Here is a 20,500-nt window from a genome sequence, read left to right as displayed (position 1 = left end):
GGAAGGGAGTAGGGAGAATGGATGTGGAGTGAAGTAGGCAAAAGAGAGGTCAGACACACTGTTTTTCTATAGAAAGAGTGTGAAATACAAACACAATCGAGTGGACACGGAAATACAGCAGAAGTGGCAAAGAGAGAGATACGGCACAAAAGGACTAACAGAAGAAAATCACCAAAAGGGTTAGAGCAGCGCAGGAGAGAAGTGTGACGTGTAGGAAAGTAGGCTGGATCCAGAGAGAAAATGGATGGCTGGAAGGCAGGTACATAGCTGGAGGAGTGTTATTGGCTTGAAATGAAACCAAGACTCAAACGTATGAAGTCCTTGAGCTTCCACTGGTTCACTTGGCTCCTACACTGTTGTTTTGTTTTCAGTTACGGCTCGGAAAACAACAGCTTGGAAGGGCCGGGATCAGTCCCTCCCGTCCCTGTATGATCACCCACACTAAAAGGCATAGAACAGTTGCGTGACCTTCTGCCATTCCGTCTTCTCTGCATCAATGGCATAAATTCAGCCGTGGCAAGAACGTGCAGTGGAAGTGTTTGTATGCTGGTTTAGGTGGAGGCAGAAAGGAGAGGCGAAAAAGGGGGAGTCTTTTGACAGCCCGGAATATTGCCTTTGTGACACAGCCATTTCTATCACACCAGAGGGAAAGTGCTGTGGGCCATGACAGAATGGCATAAGGTCTCGAATACAGGCTACCGCCGCAGCCCTCGGCTCAAGACTTCTGGGGTTTAGGCATGCAAAGCTGTCAATGTCTGTCCCTTTGTGTGTCTTTGCCGCATATGTATGTGCAACTTGCCAGTCTGTTGGGCTGGTAACACACATACACATACACACACATCTATACCTCTGGCAAGGAACTTTCCCCCAAGAGGTATAAGGCTGTGTGGAGATGTGAGTGCAGGTCAAGAGGTCATAGTGGCGTGAAATCTGTCCTAAGGGCTCCAATGTGTTAAAATGTGTCACACGCAGGTCGTTACACTGTAAAAGCAGCAGGCTTATATTTCACCCAGGAACGATATCAGAGCAATCTCAGTTTAAAATTAGCTCTCCATTTCCCATTATACAGCTTTATGGTGCTCCACAATAAAGTTACCGTTGCTTGCCAGCCAGCTTGGGTACTTACGGAATAGATACTGCATAATGGCTTTACAATAAAATATGTGATCAGATTATGGATACATTTGTAAAAATCGTGATTACTGTAGGATTACATGTTAAAATAATGCACACAAACAAACGGCACGCCTGATAATGTTTGAACACGGCCATGAGATTTTACCCCAATACAATTGTATATGTCCAACATCAGCTAAATATTTGATGTCATCTTCTTCTAATATCTTCCTCATGCGTTTACTCATGTTGGCTCAAATCGCCAGTGTCAATTTGAGCTGCTACAGCTTGGCTAACTGCTGCCTACCACACTAGTTAGCTAAAAGTTATGTTACACTAAAGCTGTGTTATGTTATATATGTTATTTACGTTATATAGTGTGATTTCAGAGATTTATACAATGTTTACATGTAATTGCCACCTAGAAGTGCTTTACTGGTAAACTGGTAATCATTTTCCTGCCACGAATTGTTTAATTGTGAACTGATTTTACTCTCAATGGCTGATTCTATACTGTGGCTGTTAGCTTAACTTTAGCTACTTGTGTACCAAGGATTAAATCAATCAAAGAAATGACCTTAAGAGGAACCATTGCTGTGTCCAATGGAACGCCAATGGTACTTTATAAACAGGCATATCAGGAGGCCATTGAGAGTTTTAGACTGTTTTGATGTATCAAAATGTAAGGGAATAGGAATAAATTGATTAATTTTCTTCAGTGATAAATAACTGTTATTATTGTCTTTGTAGTCTTTAATGCACCACTGGAAACCTTTTGAACAGCGGTTTTCATGCTGTTGCCATAATGTAATCTATGTGCTACACACACAAAATGAAAGGGAGATGAAGCTATGTTAAAAGAGAGTGTGCTGCTCCTGATGAAACGAGCTCTGTGGGGTGGCTCTTGCGGCCACTGAGCGCTGCAAATAGCTGCGCTTCACACCATCAGGACCAGGAAATTAGCTGATTACCTTGGAGTCTGTGGGGGAAACACGATGATGTGACGTGAACTCAGTGGGGAAGAGCCCGTCAGCCGCTCCAAACTGAACCCCTCCGCTGTGTCGGTGAATCATGGAAGTGTTGTCCAACAGAGCATTCCTGAGCTGTGAAGACATGGCAAAAGCAGAGGAAAAAAACGTTGTAAATAGGAGGTCGGACTGAGGAAATAAACATGTCCACTTTTAGAATCGGCTGAATCACAGACTCCATGTCCTAATTCAAAGGAATCCAATATGCAGTCTGACCCATCAGATCGGAATTCATGCTCAACATTCCAACTCAACATTTGTCATCATTCGCACTGGGGTTTCAGCGTCGATGCAGCGTTTCAGTGAGGGGGAATAATGAGGTTAAAGATCCGACAAGTATTGGAGCAATAATACAATGTGCAAAATCTATTGTAATTGAATGCGTTATACAACAATGAAAAATGACTTAGGAAGTTGCGCTGCATTCTTTTGCCAATGCATGAAGACTCAACCAGGAAATCAACACAATTTGTTAAAGTATATATTTGATATTTGCAGACATTAGTACAGTTTGTTGGCGCATGCGTGTAACTTTAGTAGTGGAATCTATTCTGACTAATATCGTAATCAGGCCACATTAAAAGATCAATGTGACAAACATAACAGATCAATCAATATCAGATTTGAGTATTGAGTATTGAGCACTAAGCTTTGCACTTTGTACTTAGAGTGAACAATTTCTGCTCCAGCGATGGAAGTCATGTCTAGGTCAAGGTCACAGGAATGACATGTGACTTCTCAAGCAGTGAGTGATATAAGCTGTTATAGCTGAAATAACATACATATTCATACAAGGAGGCACACATTGTTTATTTATAAATTAAGAGTCAGTTTGGAAGCTTTGGTTTTAAAGAAGGCAAAGCGCTGTCAGTCACTTCCACTCATCAGCTCGCAGTGGATATGAGGAAAAGACAAAGACAAACATCTTGGAGCGCTGTATCTAAACCAGCAGCCGTGGAACAAATGCTCTCACTTCAGGAAAGAAAAAAGAAGAGGGCGGACAGATGCCAAAAGAAGCTGAGCTTAAATCAATGCAATTTCCTCCCTTCACGTCTCTGGCCAGAAGGTCCTTTTGGAGTTTTCCACCACTTCTGCTCATTTTTTAGAAATTCTTTTAGCTTTGAGGTGTACTGTAAGTCGCAATGGACATTGGGGAGGGACTGAGCTCGCTGGAGGAAGAGAAGACTGCAGAGGGGATTTTTTTAATGTCGGTCTGAGAGTCTACGTCTGCTTTTGTTTTTCTTAGATCAGGACAGGGGCCTAAAAATCCAATGCATTTCCTTCACTTCAGGAAGCACTTTCATAACTTCAAATATAATAATTTCCTTTTTGGACAGACACCAGGGATTACCCCGTGTGTATATGGCTTTCATTTATCTTTTTTTTCCCTGTGAAAGAAAAAGGACTGGTGAATAAAGGAAGCGCTCACAGATAATAAATAGCTGGACCTGTGGCCTCTGATCCTAAATAGGTTTTGATAGGTGTGGAGAATTCAGTTTCGGCTCAGGGATTATAATTTACTGCCTTTCTGTTTATGTAGCAGGAAAGCTGCAGTGACATCCTCTGCTTATTTTGCTCGTCATTCTTGCTTTCCCTTGATGGCAGCGCGACAGAATAAAGCAGGTATGGATGGGGAATCCATGCCTCTTCTCAAATACGGAGGAGCTGTGTAATGCATTTAACATGCGTATCATTATCAGGATTCATTTTGCGAGACAAGGTACAATTACTGAGGTAGGTTGGGTGCTGACATTCTGCTGCACTGTATAATTAAACATTATTAAGATATGTTGTATACAGCAGGAATCATTGAAATGCAGTTCAAGCTGTTTTAATGCGTATAACAGCCTGTATTTACACTTAGCCTCATGAATACATCTTCTATAAATCTGTCCAGCTGTGTCCAGACTTGGAGGAGAGCCTAGTGTCTGAAAGCGTCAACACCTGCAGGTAACTTTACTCCTCTCCTGCTGCCCGTCTACATCCATCCATCTCTCTGTCTCTCTCTGCGTTTGTCTCTTTCACTCTCAACAACACACACCACATGCCCAGCCCGTTGATTCAATAAGTGTGATTGTTCCTTGTTTTAGCTTTTTAGCTCATAAAAACATACAGCATTCATGGGCGGCTCCCAACCGCCTTAAGCAACAACAAAGCGTGTCCCTCGCCTATGTCGGAGTTTCTAACACATCTCTCTCACTGGGCACGTAGGCCGGTCTGTCCCTGCACCTTCTTCATAAAACCGACACATAATCTTTAGCTCTTTAACCTTTAGCTCTGCTGTAGGCTTGCCAAGATTCTTTTTTTCTTTATTTCCTCCTTGTTGACATTGTGGCTAGTTTCACGTGTAGCCTTTCTCAGCCAGTTTCCATGCTATAGCTCAGCAAACGGGTTTAATTGAATTGTTTCTTCACACCAGTCGTATGAGCGGGCTACTTGCGTACAAGCTTCCCCGTATGTATGCTAAGGCTACAAATTCCTGATGACATACTGCAATTTGGGAGGATTACAAGGTGGATGCATATTCATATAGTCAAGTTACTGCTGCTACAGACAGGGGACAGAAAGCTAGATATAGGGCAGGGAGACTCAAAATGCAGGGATGACAAAATGAAGTCTTTAATTTCAAGACACATACTGGGAAACGCAGAGCTAGAAATACAGACAAGACACTACATAAATAGGGGGACAGGAAAACCGGAGCTCAACAGAATGCAAGTCATGAGACCAAAAAGGGGATATCTAAAATTCCAGGCAAAGCAGCTGGGCAAAAGGATGCAAATACAAATACTGGAGCAGATAGTCTAAGGGTAAGAGGATAACTAACAAGGGGGGACAGATAAGTAGCAGTAGTAGTACTGTAAGTGATAGGACAAAAAGTGTGATAACACAAAAACAAGCATACAGCTAAAGGAAAAGAGTGTCAACACAAATACAGGAGCACATAAGTCTCAAGGTAAAGGGGGGATAACAAAAGCAACTAGCAAACTACGAGGCTGAGCAGAATAACAGATAACATTAACTCAATGACAAAACCAGAGTAACATGGAAAACAGAACGGGAAATAGACTAACAAGGGACATGTGACAAAACCTGACTCACAGGAATCAGAGCAAAGCAGAAAACAGAACACAGAATGCAAAGACAAAACCCAAAACTAAACCACAGTAACAGAACACAGGGACAAAAACAGGCTTACATGGAGAACAGGACCAGACCAGAACAAGGACTAACCAACAACAACCGAGGAGAGGACGCATACTCATGATACAGGGAACAGGTGTGGACAATTACAACAAGTTAAATTAATCAAGCAGATGCAGGAGACACCAGGACAGGAAGTATAGTGTATAAAATAGGAACAGGAAATAATACAAAATAAAACAGGAAACCAACCAAAAGACAACAAAACACAGGATCATGACATCAAATGCATATTTACACTTCACTTTTCAGGATCAGACAGATGCACAAAGTGGCCAAGAGTCAATTAAATTAAATTTAGCTTGCTATTAATCGACACAGTTTTTATTCCCCTGCAAATGACCAAACACAACAACAATCATGTAACACACCAAAATGTTTTCTGCCACACTGCTCCAAACTGTTGGCTTTGTTGACAAAACGGATAAGCATTAAACTACATTAATGATCTGACAGACAAAACAACAAAGTGTCCGCTGTTGCAGATTCATTGTTATGTCCTATGAACATTTTTTAATATTGAACCCAGCAAGCTGATGTATACCTCCACCCTGAACATTCCTTATTCCTCAGCGTTCATCTTGAGCTAAATTCACAAATTATACTTCCAGTGTTTATAGAGAATGCGGCGTTGTAGTTACAGAGAGCTTAGTATTCTAAAGCCCACGTGCCTCGTCACAGACAGAAACGCTCACGTCTACACTGTACGCCTGATGCTTTCGAGGAAATTGGTAGCCCAAAATGCATCATGGAACGCGTGTTTCAAGCGAGTGCGTAATGTTGAGCATTGTTTATGGCTGGCGCTTAATTTATTCACATTATCTGAGGCACTCAGCGGAGAGCACTCAACATCTGTGGGAAATAATGATGCATTTTAAATGTTCCATGTCACTCCAGGATGAGTTTGATTAATGATTTGATTTCCTGTGTTCATCAGAGAGTATTTGATTTTTGCATTTAACACTTTGCAACCACTTGGAACCATCCATTTTTCATCTGCCCTGCATGGATGATGATTTGAATTACAATGTTTACGTGTTGCGGTCCCCCAAACTCTACCCCCAAATTTGTGGCTTCCTCCCATGCCCTCTGTAGTTGACCAGCTGTTTATGTGGTTCTAAACCACTTCAAACAGACTTATGAGAGTAGTGAAATTTTCATGCGGCGCCGGGAACAGACCAAGGTCAAATGCTATTTGCAAATAATCAAAGTGAAATTTGACATTTTGCACACAAGGCAGCAGAATTATGACTGCAGACATTACGTCAGTTTACGTCATGGCAGCAATGGGCAGTGGTGTATTAAAAGCGGCAGAGAGTCCTGACGGAAACTCATCTGCACATTTAAGAGTCAAGAGTCCTTTATATAAGTCCTTTATATGACTCCTTTTAGTGGGGGAAGATTTCATTGCAAAGATAAATTCCGATTTCGAACAAAGCACATAAACTGAAAATGCCCTTAGTGGATCTCTGCAGTCCATCTATCCACACCAAGACAAGAGGCCTTAGATGCAGAAAGTTCAGGACTGCAATTGAGCAAGTGTTTATATGTAGATGGTGCATAAGAAGTACACCACAGTGTGTTTATGTGTGTGTGTCTGATTAACGTCTGACTGTAAATCAGACATGGAGCGGAACTTGCGATGGCAGTTCGTTTGGCCACACTACACATCTTGTCTCAGCAGCTGCTTTACAAACTAACGGACACATCGGTACACAAAGACAGACGCACAACGTCAAAGACACTCAGGATTATCTCTGACATTTCACATTATTGCGATGTACACAACCTTTTCCTAATTCCGCTGTGATGCTCTACACCAACTTTTCTAGTTTAATTTAACACACAACTTTCATTCCATTAAAGGAAAAATTCACCCTGAAAACCAAAAGTGCTGTCACCAGGCACAGCTGGACAATTACTTTGAAGGTCTGAATACAACCAGTAGAGGGTTTGTCAAGGTTTGTCAAGAGTCAATGTCTGTCCCTCATAGTCGCAAACCATTTTGTACTGGCATTTAGGAAATATTAAGGTTGAAATTCCACTTGTGATGATTCAGAGCTTCCCACTTCTCCACTTTGCCCTAGAGGAGCAGTAGGCAATACAGCAGGACAGTTGTTTGGAGTAAAACTTTCCTGAACAGAAAATGACTTTTGCCACTCTATTCTTAACATAACTGCAATTTTTATTCTTAAGAATTTGTTAAACCGAATCATTGAAAAGCATCACAGCAGGCCCTGGTGCATTGAACACTGGAATGTACGGTATTCAACATAGATTACTGCTGAAATGAAGAAAGTTCAAGTTCCATCTCTCTATCGTGGATTCAAGAATGGCAATTTTCCTTTCTGGTAATAGAACTTTTAAAACTGAAAACAATAAAACTAAAAGAAAAATACTGTAAAAACTTTGAGTTATGTCCCAAGTCATGCGGCCTTGGTATCTACTTTGGCAGGGCGCAGCTTTGATAGCCCGGCTCTCGTCTTTTTCTCTTCAATCTTCTTTTTTTTTCATTTCTTTCCCAATTGCTTCCCCTCCCTGTCCTATTGTTCTAGCGACGTGGCGTGAACACCGCTTCCTGGATTCCCACTCAGCAAGGCGAAGGCCAACACTCCAACTCCCTGCCAAGACACCTTATCTGTGCCTGGCAGCCTGCAGACAGGATGGGAAGTGGGAGGGGGTGGGTGGGGGGTGAAGGGGGCAGTGGGTGTAGGGATGGCTGGGGAGGGTACGCGACAGGATGGGATGGAGGAAATGTAAGACAGGGCTTTGTCGAATATATACGGGTGAAGAAATAATTCCTTGATCCATGAATAAATACGTACATCTGCATTTGATTTCCTAAATGTCATATTTTCAGTATTAAAACAGGGCTCAAATCCAGTACAAGACTAGAGAAATGCCACGTACTAAGTACCTAGTGAGAAATGAAGTTAGGACGTTAATCAGACACACATATAAATACACTGTGGTCTACCTCTTATAAATAAGGGTTTAAATGTAGAAGAATGTAGTTTAAATGTAGAAGAAGAAGAAGAATCTACAGTTAAAGTGCTGAGTGAACGTGTGAATAATGGTCTTTGTCAATTTGGACCTTGTAGCTTCAATTCCATTTATTTTGGTTTGAGAATTGTTGCATGCAGGGATACAATTTCTAAAAAAAACTTGAACAACACCCCCAAGTTGGCAAATTTTGAGGTCACATGAAGAGTGACATGCTTTTCTCTCTTTGAAACTCTTCAGATAATGTCTGTCATACCTTGGAACACTGAATTAAAACAAGCAAACGCAGCTGTAGGACAATCATAAGCACATTTTCTTTTAATCTTTGGAGAAATACAGTGCATACTTATGAGCCACATGTAGGCCAGTAGTGGTTGAATTTGCATTGATTCCTCTTTGACATGAAGCAGTGAATATGCAGCTCATCCTTTGTCGCCTGTAGCAGCAGATCCAAGGGCATCATTCCTTTGTGTTGTTGTTGTTGTTGTTTGAGTCGTTTCAAGGTCATATAGTAGCTGACTGGTTGCTTTCACATTGCAAGTGTCTAATATCTATTTACTGTAATACCCCATACTGAAACAAATTAACCAGCCAGATGTGCCTCACTAAATGGCACAAAATATCTTAAATGTTGATGTTGTGCTCCACATTTACATAAACTGCAAAACTTCTACCTCAAATTCTGTCCAGCCAAGCAACTCTTTTGTAACATCAGATGTATTGTTTTTCAATGCCAATCAATTCAGATTCCTAAAAGAAAAAAAGACGCTGGATGATGGATTTACACCTTCTGGCATGTTGAAATTTGCTCTCATAACCTCTAATACAAATGTCTTTCACAACTTTGCTTTAAAACATCCACAAGAACACAAACTGATATCAATTGACTGATATAAGCCAGAAGGAAGCAAAGCAACAGCTTTCCTGAACCGCCGCAGGGACTCAATCTGATTTAAATCTTCTACAACCACCTGCCTGGACATGGACCACATCCACAACAAATGTTCCAATAATAATAATAAAGAATGTCTGAAAATGAGTTCCATATTTTTATGTAGATATATACTTTTGTGGAAGGAGACAAAAGGCCCAGGGGAGACAGGGGGAGTTATTTCTGCCATCCAATCTGCAACATTTGGAACCAAATAAAGATGACAGTAAGTCATTAAGCAATCTCAGCATCCAAGCTCTTTTAGCAGTTCAATCCAGCATATTTCACACACTCGAGCGTGCTAATGGATGAGCTGCAGCACCTCACAACCTGATGTGGGACTTCGGAGGGATAAAGCCTCCATTCAGCACTGCGTGCAGGTACCAAATGCATCCACTAGATGTCAGTCAATATCTTAAGAAGTTTGAATTGTGTGTCCGTGCAGAGGAAAATTAACTTGAAGGGTGTGTGAAAAAAGAAAGAACTGTATGCATATCATTAGGACATTTGGGTAACATTACACGCTATTACTTTGATGTAATATGCAGATGGAGACATGTGAGAGGAGGTATGTGCCTGCACATGGTGGCTCAATAGCTTCAACAGATGCTGTTTTCATTCCAATCTCTCTTTCTCTCATTATTTCTGCCAGATTACATTATAAGTGTTGTTTTTTACGGAAAAAGTAAAATCAAGAAAGACAGATTACACAAAGCCTGTTGTGATGGAAACAGTACGAACGTAGCAGTGTGGCACAACTAGAGATGGTAACGACCATAAGGCCCTGCTTGGTATATCACTGGCTAGTCTGTGTGTGTGCATCTGTGTTTGCATGTCCATATTTCGTTCTCACATGCAAGTGTGTGTGAGATTGCGAGTGACTGTGTACAAGTATGTGTGACAGTTGGGGCCCTTCAAGGTTCATGTGGTCAAATTTAGAGTTAATGGTCAAATCTGAGCCACACAGTGTAATTGGACCATGAAATCTTGTTTTTAAAATCAGTTTAAAACTTATGAAGTAATGCTCCTCACGTTATTCAACTATCAAGTACAACTATCTCTTTATCTATGCCAACACCAACCAAAACAAATAATTTCACCTGTCCAACAATCCTCCAACTCAAAAAATGACTTTGACTTGCTACAATGTTACGGGTTCACAGGAAATGGATTTCTACATCTGCAATTCTCATATCTGTCCTCTTCACGTGTGTGTGTTCTTCAGGAAATCCATTTAAATTGTGAATCATTTTCCAGAATTTCAGGACTGTCACATATTTCAATTGTTATGATTCTCTGCTGAAATCGGATCTAGCGGACCACCGGGGGCTTTCCTAGTACCACTGGTGACCATAATCCCACAGGTTGAGAACCAACTCAACACGGAAAACCTTGATGTATCACACCAAATTAGTTGTAGTAGTCAGTGTAGTACACATGGTTACTGCTGCCTCTCTGTCTTCTTTCCTTCCTTCCTTCCTTCCTCCCTTCCTTCCTTCCTTCCTTCCTTCCTTCACACTTTCTGTTATCCCCCCTCCCCTTTGCTTTCTCAGTGGGACCTCGTGCAAACTCTGCCCAAACACTGCTCTGTTGTTTAGGGCAGGGTGAGCTCTCTGTCTGACCACTCCCTGAGTCTAATCGTCGTAGAGTTCTTTCCAAATTGCAATTACTGATAAACAGAGCTGGCTGATGGGGACAAGTGATTGTCCCAGCCGCAGCAGCCAGTATCTGGCATCAGCCTAATTGTCACAAACAATCTGCCTCATTTCTTTGCTCTCACTACGAGAGAGTGATTGCGCTGAGCACACTTGAGGGGCAAACCATTTATGAGTCCGCTCATTTGGGACCACTTTGAAGTGCGCTCCAGTGTTTCTCCAGTAATTTTTCCTCTCTGTAACAGCCTGCGTTTTGGAATTGTCTCTAAACAGTTGTTTTAGTCTCTGCCGATAAAAACCCTCGTTTTAGATTTGTTGTGATTCGTCATCAAAGATGAAGGGGAAATTATTCAGGCAATATGACACATAAAATTCAACCTTTGATGTTATTTCCCCCGGATGCTGAGAATCAACCCCTCTTTCAAGTTTTGTTTTCCCATCATTTATATGATGTGTTCCTCTACCAACTGTCATTTGTACATTTCGTACAGCCACAGTAGACTGTAGCAACACATTGCCACACAGCCCTACAGTTACAGCATATAAATGATTGCACATCTGGAAGCTGCTCAATGAAAACCACAGATTATTCCCCTTCTAGCTCAGGTGGGTTCCTTGCTCAAAGGTACATTGATCGTGCTTGTTGACAGAGATGGAAGGTGCCATTACTCAAGAATTTTTCCTCCTCATATTCTCTCAGGCAAAACCAGAAAACTTCCTGACACAAGCCTGTTTCTGTACCATATTAGACCAACGTGAGCCCCAATTTAGAGTTATATGAATCCCAGAGTTTGACATGGTTTGATTCTGTGCAGATGTGAAGATGGTGAAACAGGGAATGTGCCGTAAAGAAGTGACTGCAAAGGGATCAAACAGAGTGTGACAGCCAGATAAACAAAGGATGCAATGACCTCTTCGCCTGGTCGCTCCTCAGCCTGACAGAAACCTAAACTCTTACCCCTCCCTAGGCAGTAAGAAACAGGAAATGGCCCATCTCAAAAAGGAAGTGCTGCAAGGTGACCAGTAGCATTCTAATGGGTGGGCGGGGGGCATTATGTCTGTGTGTGTTTGTCAGAGATACTTTGGTTTGTGTTGGCCTAAGTCTGGTTCTTCTGCACCACTGTTTCAGCAGTTTGGAGCAGGAAACAGCTGTGCAGAGTGCGGCAGGGGTAAAAGTCTGCACACAGCCGTTTGAGGGTTACAGTGCTAGCCAATATCAATCAAACTGCATGAAACTGGGCTTTAACTGTGCTCGAAACCACATCATGTTAGCACATTCACCCAGGAACGGGTTCCAGTGCAGTGTCGGTCTGGCTGGAATTCAGGAACAAACAACAAATAGTCAATTATGATTTTAATTTGATCAAAACTCCATGTTTCTTCCATATCTCCATTACATGTTAATGCTTTTTGGACATTTTTCCCTGTCTTCGTTGAGAGCTTTGGGCCGGGTCGGGAACCGTCTTTGCTATGTAGGCCTTTAAAGCCCTTTCAGACATTGCATGTGATATTGGGCTGTACAAACCGAGTTGACTTTACTTGAGTTGAGCCACTCCTTTCAATGCAAAGTAGCAACAGATGAAGATGAGCTCTGATAGTCATTTCAGCCCCCTCGTATGTATGATCTCATTCGTTTGGTCCCTACTCAAAGTTCAGTTGCTCATATGGACTGATCAGTAAATTTATCATGACAATCCACAGCATCAACCTATCAATCTCACTTTTATGATTTCTACTTCATTTAGATAAAAGAAAGCTATTTCAAGTATCTCTACAAGTTTAATATTGGTCTATGCTGATGATCTGTGATGAGTACAATCCTTTAAATCTTTGGTTTTCAAACTGTGGTGTTTTGTATGTACCACTGGTGCCTCTGATGGTGCACCAGATGATTCTGGAAGCCTCAGTAGTGAATGTGTGACAATGACAAAAGCGCTGGAATCATTCTTGGCCTCAGAACCATGAGGACGTGTCACTCTCTGGGTCTATTAGTCACACCCTTCTCCCAACCGGCCACATCACCACTGGGTGGCTTCTCTGTGGCTTTTTACACTTGACAGTTAACATGTCTCCCCCTAATAAAAAACACACTACTGGGAACTGAAGAAATACTAAGTGTGAGCATGTGAGCATTCCACTGTATCTTGGTGGTATTTCCAAAATAAACCTCAGTGCACAGAGCTGCTAGCCACTCATTTCTCTCGCCGTGTTCTCTGCCTGTTGCCTGTCCCGGCACACAGAAGTGGCATTTTAAGGTGTGTGTGAGTCTCGAGAGCCCGTTGTCACCTCTGTCAGGCAGAGGCGAAATGTGACACTTGTATGGCGCCTGTGGCCAGCTGCAGCATTTACAGGTGATGTATTAAGAAAATAATCAAAAGTGGCTCAGCTGGCCTGGTTCGGAATGACAAATATCAAGGTCACGCAATGATTGATGGTCTGCCGCCTGATGAGATGACAAATGCAATAATATGGATAAACAAATTCAACTTCTTCCACTACTACATATATACATTTGACTTCACTATGCATCCTCTCTTTATCTGCTTCCTTCCCCTTATACGTCCACACTTCCTTCACTCTTTCCTTGTCTTCCTCAAGTGATCGAAAACCATGAAAATCAATCGTACAGGCTTTAAATCTTGTATAGACTATTTATATTTAAATTTAAAACAAATAATTGCAATAATAATAATTCGGTATAAAACTAGCATTCTGAAGACCCACTGTGCCTTCATTTCCTGGCCGCCTTATTCAATGAGCAGTGTTTTCTCTGCTTGGGTGTGAGATGTGGGTGTGGGAGGAGAGAAAGTGTGACCACAAAAGCAGAAATTCCAACCCTTTCACTGTCACATTTAACCCACAGTGTGAGGACTGCTGGTCCTGAGGGAACGCTGGCGCACCAGCAGCCTTAGCATGTAACAGGAGGAGGCCCACAGGGACAAATGGTAGGAGCCAACATGTAGACCATTGAAAGACGCTGTCAGTTCCCACATCCATGACCTCAGCATATTATTCCTTGTAAAACTCAGCATAAACTAATGCAACAAGAAAGCCACCGCAAAAACAAAAGCTCAGACCCCAAGGGAGCTCCCTCAGAGTCAGACGGGCCAAATATCTTATAATCCATTTCTTGCCACAGCGGTTTATATCGCTCATATATCACACCAGACCTTTCGTTGCAACCTTTTGCCCCTTTGCTCTTGTTTTTTACTGAGAGAGCGGTGCAGAGGCACTGCTCAGTGGTCGACAACAAATGGTTAATCTGCAAGAACCTTTTTAATAATCATCTCACATAAACTGGAAGCAGCTGGTAGTGGTATTTATAGAATGATCTGAAATTTCATTGTATCTGTTATCCAGCTGCCGAAAGCGCATCTGGCAAGCAGCCTGCTATACCTTGGAAGCCCTAGCCCTCTCTCTCTCTCTCTCTCTCTCTCTCTCTCTCTCTCTCTCTCTCTCTCTCTCTCTCTCTCTCTCTGTCTTCCTTTCTTAAAAACATTTTTTTCATTGAACATCTAATGGCAGGCTTTCACTGCTTGGCTTCGTAGGAAACGAGGTGAGGTTTGGGAGTGATTGCAACAGTACTTGTACTGTAAGTTCACCTTGGATAAAAAAAAAGAGTCTCCGATTTATTTTAAATGGTTGAGCACAACAATGCTCCTTTTTACTGCAGCATTAAAGGATTAATGCAATAACACAAGTTACTTACTCAGTGCTGGTCCTACACAATAAGCAATACAGTATAAACAACTGCTTTGGGCTTTGTGACTATCTACTACTTCTCAATTTCCTTTATTTATAATCCTGAAATTTCTTGTATTTATTGATTTAGGGACATTCTTAAAGCTCCCTTGCCTCTAAATGATTTGCGCTAGATTCTCAATCAAATCAAGTAATACATTTGTGTCTTGCATTCAGGTCTACATGAAATCATTGTTATTGTATAAACTGTAGGACTAAGAGTGGAGCTTCACCTGTTACTTGCCTCACAGACTTATATATTTTTTCCAGTAAGTACATTAGACCCCTCTATACATCTTGTGACAAGCACAGACACCCAAAAGGGCTATTCACAGCATGTCCATAATATGAATTATACAGCCAGCTTAAGGGTTTACTTGGAAGCTCTGTCTTGGCTCGCTATCACAATTTTATGGAGCACAGTTACTTAAAATGTAATTCCATGCAAAAGCAGAATTCACATGTGCTTTAGCAATGACTGACCATTCAATGTGGAGTAGTAAATAAGCAAGGGCCTTTTTCAGAAATATCAAACCTCGAGGCTCAATGAAGTATATTTGTGACTTCAATCTGAGATCAACATCAAGTCATCTAATGGTTCCTTCACTTTAACTATGGATTTGTTTGGTATTGGGGGTCTGAGGTCAGTGTCTGCTACAGTGCAGTAACCCAGGATCTGTAGGGTGTCAGTGTTGTCTTATTCGTCTTCTACTTCTTCTGCTGGGTGACTGTTTATTGCTATTGTGGTTACTAATCTCCTGCTGGTAATCTGGCAGTCTGCAGAGTCAATCTTGATTGTGTAGTTGGACATCACAGATTTGTTTTAAAATAAGTTAAACAATGCATACAAACAACTGAGTTAGTGTGGATTTACTTATATTGATTGAACATGATTTTGTTAATTCCAGCCATGTAAGACAAACTGAAAAGGGAATGTGTCATGCATGTTCATATAGACACAGACAAAACACACATTCACATACACACACAAATCTCAGTTTCAATGCCACAAGATCTCTATTCACTAAATGTCACTTTACCCAACCAGAATATACCCACAGCATAAATCACAAACACACACACACACGCAGATGCAAACACGTCATACAAAGCAGATCTAATATTTACAGACTGTCTGAATGTGGCCAAGATGTAACGTGATGCCACACACAGATCTATGGGCTTCCATACCCGTCTCTTCATGCAACACTTCATTTATCCTTCATTGGGGCAAATAAGTTACAAACGCAAAAACATTCTGAAAGTGCCATTCATACACACGCACAAGACATGTCCAGAGCAGATAAACCTTTGATCTCATATAGGTACTGACTGGCCTGTCTTACTTTTGCATTGATAATGAATTGATGAACGGAATGATACTGATGATGTTGACAGCGTGCCTTACAGTACAGCAGGTGAAACATGTATTCATTCTGTGAATAAATAAGATAAAATTGATATTCTTGATATTGCAAATATGATATATATAAAATAACATATCTGAAAGTAGTTATGTTGTGTATTTAATCTATGATCCTCAATAATGCTGTACATTGCTTGCCAGTTGTGTATTCTTGTGTATTTCTAGCAGGTACAGTTCAATGTGACATGTTGTGGTTTTTTTTGTTGAACTTTCTGTCAGTACCAATATGAAAATTAACTTTTTTGTTGTTCCTTCATTCATTGGGAAAAATGGGAAAAAAATATTTGTAAAGATCTTGGATTGTCAGAATTTCCGTTCCCGCACTGTTTTTGTTACGAGGATGATTCAGTGTAGATTCGTCTGCAGCACGGTCGTGACAGCGCCTCTGAAGAATGTGTGTTAAATCTTCGAACACGTGGCCCTGTCTGACTTCGTTTGGTGTCACTGTGGCACGTTCCACTGAGGTGCACATTAGGGCCTTTCTGGAACACAGTCTGTTTCTGTTGGAACACTGGGCCACATATTTGAGCCACATGTGTGTTTGAGACAGAAGGCCCAAATGAAACACACATTGGGACACAGAAGTGCTGCGTCTGCACTTGCATTCCTGGAAGCAGACTCCGAGGCTGACAAAGAGGGGCTTGACTGTCCCGGCTGACCCTGAACTGTATTCTGGGAATCATCTCGTGGACATCTTATGGTCATATACAGGTTTTATGTCTTTCGTAATAAATGCTACTGTTCCCCTTTTTCTTTTTCTTTTGCTGCAGTTACCAAACTTTTGTGACAGAGGGCAGCAGTAAGCCATTAAAAAGGGAACGAGCTCAGCTTTGGTCTCAAACCAGAGCCACATGCCAAAGACAAACCATGAACTTAAGCTGATCACACTCTTCCTAATTTGTCCAATTTAATCTTGTTTGATTCATGGGTTGCAAACGTTCTCTCTGAGAGGAGCCAAACCGCCATTTCGCTCCAAGCATATTTGTACGTCTGCCAGCTCTATTTGGGGTTGCATTCACATTACTGCATTGAAACAATATGTCAGTTTGGAGCATGACTTAATTTGAGCACTGAGCAAATATATTGTTAGAGCGTCCCGATATTGCGTAACAACTCGAGAGCTGATGACAAGGGGAGTAGCAGGGGTTAAAAGATATTATCAACCTTTTGTCATAACATTTTTTTCCGCTCATATTGTTACGATTGTTGTCTTGCCCTCCTGAGACCTTTTTTTTATGACTGCAGCCTTCCATTTATGAGCATCCTAAGGGCCCTATGTGTCCACCTGTAGCGTTTACATCACCCAGTAGACACAAGCTGTGAAAAGTGATCTCCTCTATGACATCTATGCCATTTTCAGTGCAGTGTCATGGCCTGAACACAGGTCGAGTTGAAGTCGTCAATCACAAACTTGAACAGCTACTTTATTTGTACTTGAAATGGCGGCGAACCTGCTGTACTTGCGCTTTACATAAAAATCATCAATAAATGTGGTGAGCTTTAAGTGTCCAGTGATGTGAGCTGTCCCTGTCACATGTCCATTACAAGCTCTGAATATGACATCTGTGGACTGTAATAGATCGCCTACCATGCTGCGTGCAGTGATGTGTTATTTGTATTGAGCTTCGTGGAAAACTGTTATCAATCAGCCTTGCCTTGAGTGATCCATCACCATCTCCAGCGTCCAGCCCCCCCTGACCTGGTATGTAGGTCATTATGTTTCTGACCGAATGTTTCTACAAGGATTTGCCTCCTTCATACCTTACCTCCCTTCTGTAACAGGGAAAGTGGGGCTTCTGAGCAGAGTGAGATGGATGCTGTAGTGCTTGTATACCAAAACGAGTAAGAGAGAGAGGGAGGGTGGAACATTAAAATACTCAGGGAACTGGACGTTCTTGTTTGCGTCCCCCAAAGGCTCTGTCGAGAGCCCTATGTCTTCATAAAAAGAGGTTGCTCGGGTGGCTTCATTCCTGCAGGGGTTCATGTACTTGAGCTTGGCATTTTTCATATTTACATTGCTTGATAATCTCAGCGGATCTGTTTATGATATTTTCCTTCTCGCTGTTTGTTTGTGGTTCTTTCTTTTCAGCTAATGCTCCCCCCATGTCTCTCTCTCTCTCTCTCTCTCTCTCTCTCTCTCTCTCTCTCGTTCTCTGTCCGTCTCCCTTTCGCTCAGTTTGTCTCTCACCGCTTCACCATCATGTCCTGCGTTTTTCATTAATCTACATATATATTTTAAACAGGACACTATTACATAAAGTGGTCAGCAACTGCAAATAAATGATAGGCTGTGAGTTTTGACTAAATTTGAGATACAGTATTGGACCAAAACACGGTTGGCTTCTGCTGTTGATGCAATGAACAGGGACAAAAACCAGACTGTGCGATTGCAGCAGGAATTCTATTCCTGTGGCAAACCTGTAAAAAAAAAAAAAAATAGGCCACAAAATTTAGAAGCAGATCTTTTTTCCCTGAACTGGGTTTACTTTTAACTGTTTCAGCCCTTCTGTCCCACACCTGGTCGCCCTGCGTGGCACTGAACAGAGTGCACTCTGTTCGGCGTCCAGACAAATCTGCCAAGCCGTACGGAAAATAAATCAGCTCCACATTCATTAAACAAAAAAAAAACTGCGGGCAGATTTATTTCATTATTTGGTCCCTCTTATTTTTAACATCCGCTTAGTTTTCCTTCCCTGCCATCCACTTATATCCCTTACATACAGCAATTTAACTCTCAAAGGTAATCCTCAACCTTTCTGCTGTTAGCTCCATGTGGAGCAAAGGGCCTCTGTCGTGCTTCTCTTACAGATCCTCTTCAAAGGCAAAGACTGTATTGCTTTTGTGTCTCCGCCTCTTTGCTATCTGTTGTGCTGCGGTTTTAAGGGTACTGTGAAAAATGCTGGCCTAGCCACCCAAATTGCTGCATAATGACCCTGTGAAATGTCCCCTACCAGGAGAGCCTTGGCTGTCTGAAACAACACACGCAAAACCTGTACAAATACGCTTCGCTCTTTACTGAGAGGCAAAGCCCTCATGGAAATAATCGGCCTATTAGGGTCGGATATTTCAAAGTGTGCTATCTGTTTGTCCTCCTTACGCTGACTTATCGTCTTTGATACAGTTCCCATACTGCCTCCCAACCCCCCCTGCCCCCCTGCCCCCCTGAGACAGCAATTGTGTATGATAAAATCCTATCGCTCACTAATTCTCTCTGGCACATGGTGCAAAGATAAAGTGTTGATTTGTTATCACTCCGACTTTATGATGCTGGTGCATGCTGAGGTCACAGAGCATTGCAACTGCAAAAAACCACATCAGCCCAATCTGATATTGTTGTGAAAATAAACACAGAGACATGCCAGCTTGGTTGAAAGTCTTCAGAGATTGTTTGTGACTGTGATATTCACTCCCTTTCCTTTCTGAAACTTTTGCAGTACAGGAGGCAAGTCATAAAAAAACAACAAGGCAGAAGAGCTTATGTTTAAAAAAAAAAATCACCTGTTACAATACATACATCTGAAGTACGGCCTTGTGTCTTTCCAGCCGCTGACAGTAAAACTACCTCTGAGCCTGTATCAGCTCCATCCTCTCAGCATCCTCTGAGGAAGGAAGCCAGGCAAGCTGCATTAGTGCCCCCACAAGCTCCGCATCGCCACATCTCCTGCAGGGACGGCGGTTATTTTTGGACCAAGGGAGGATCGCGTTACGACTACGAGAAGACCCCTCAGACAGGAAATCACCCAGCACGCCACCCGGCAGCTCCTGCATTCTTGGCCCTTAGCCTGGCTGACTGAATGCTGGCTGGTGATTCAGCCCAATATGCCGACTGTGATCAGAGAGAGGAAAGCCCAGCAGAACAAGAGAGCCATCTTCTTTTCAACTCCGGATGACCTCTTCCCCACTCTAATCTCCTGCTATATGAACATACAGCATAACCGCACCCAGCACGCCAAGGTCCAGAGTACATGTGCTATATGATGTGTATATCCTCAGTAATGGATAAATGCTTCCTTTAAGAAATAACATTTCTTTGAATATAAATTTGTTTTGAGTGAATACAGGGGATGAGCTTAAAGGAGGAATACAACACATGCCAGCATATACAGTATATCTCTCTCTTGCTCATTTGTTTCTTTCAGCTATGTACTGAAATCCCTTTTAGATTAAGACTTTTTAGTTTATTTAGCTATATAGCCTTACCCATCAGTGCCACGCTGAGCCATTCATGCTGCACCTTCTGACTTTATAACATCACTGACACTTATTTTCCAGTGGCTCATTATGATGCAGCCTAATGCTTGCAAGAATTATGGTTTCATTCGTGAATGGGCTAAGGAGGCGAAAACTAGATTAAATCAAGCTTGTACATGACCAAGATATTTCCTGATTCATTACA

This window comes from Genypterus blacodes, unplaced genomic scaffold (genome assembly GCF_046128005.1).
Source record: "Genypterus blacodes isolate CSIRO-AG114 ecotype Tasmania unplaced genomic scaffold, CSIRO-AGI_Gbla_v1 ptg000003l_1, whole genome shotgun sequence".
Classification (NCBI taxonomy): Eukaryota; Metazoa; Chordata; class Actinopteri; order Ophidiiformes; family Ophidiidae; genus Genypterus; species Genypterus blacodes.
The sequence above is the reverse complement of the archived record's forward strand: the minus strand, read 5'-3'. Positions refer to the sequence as shown.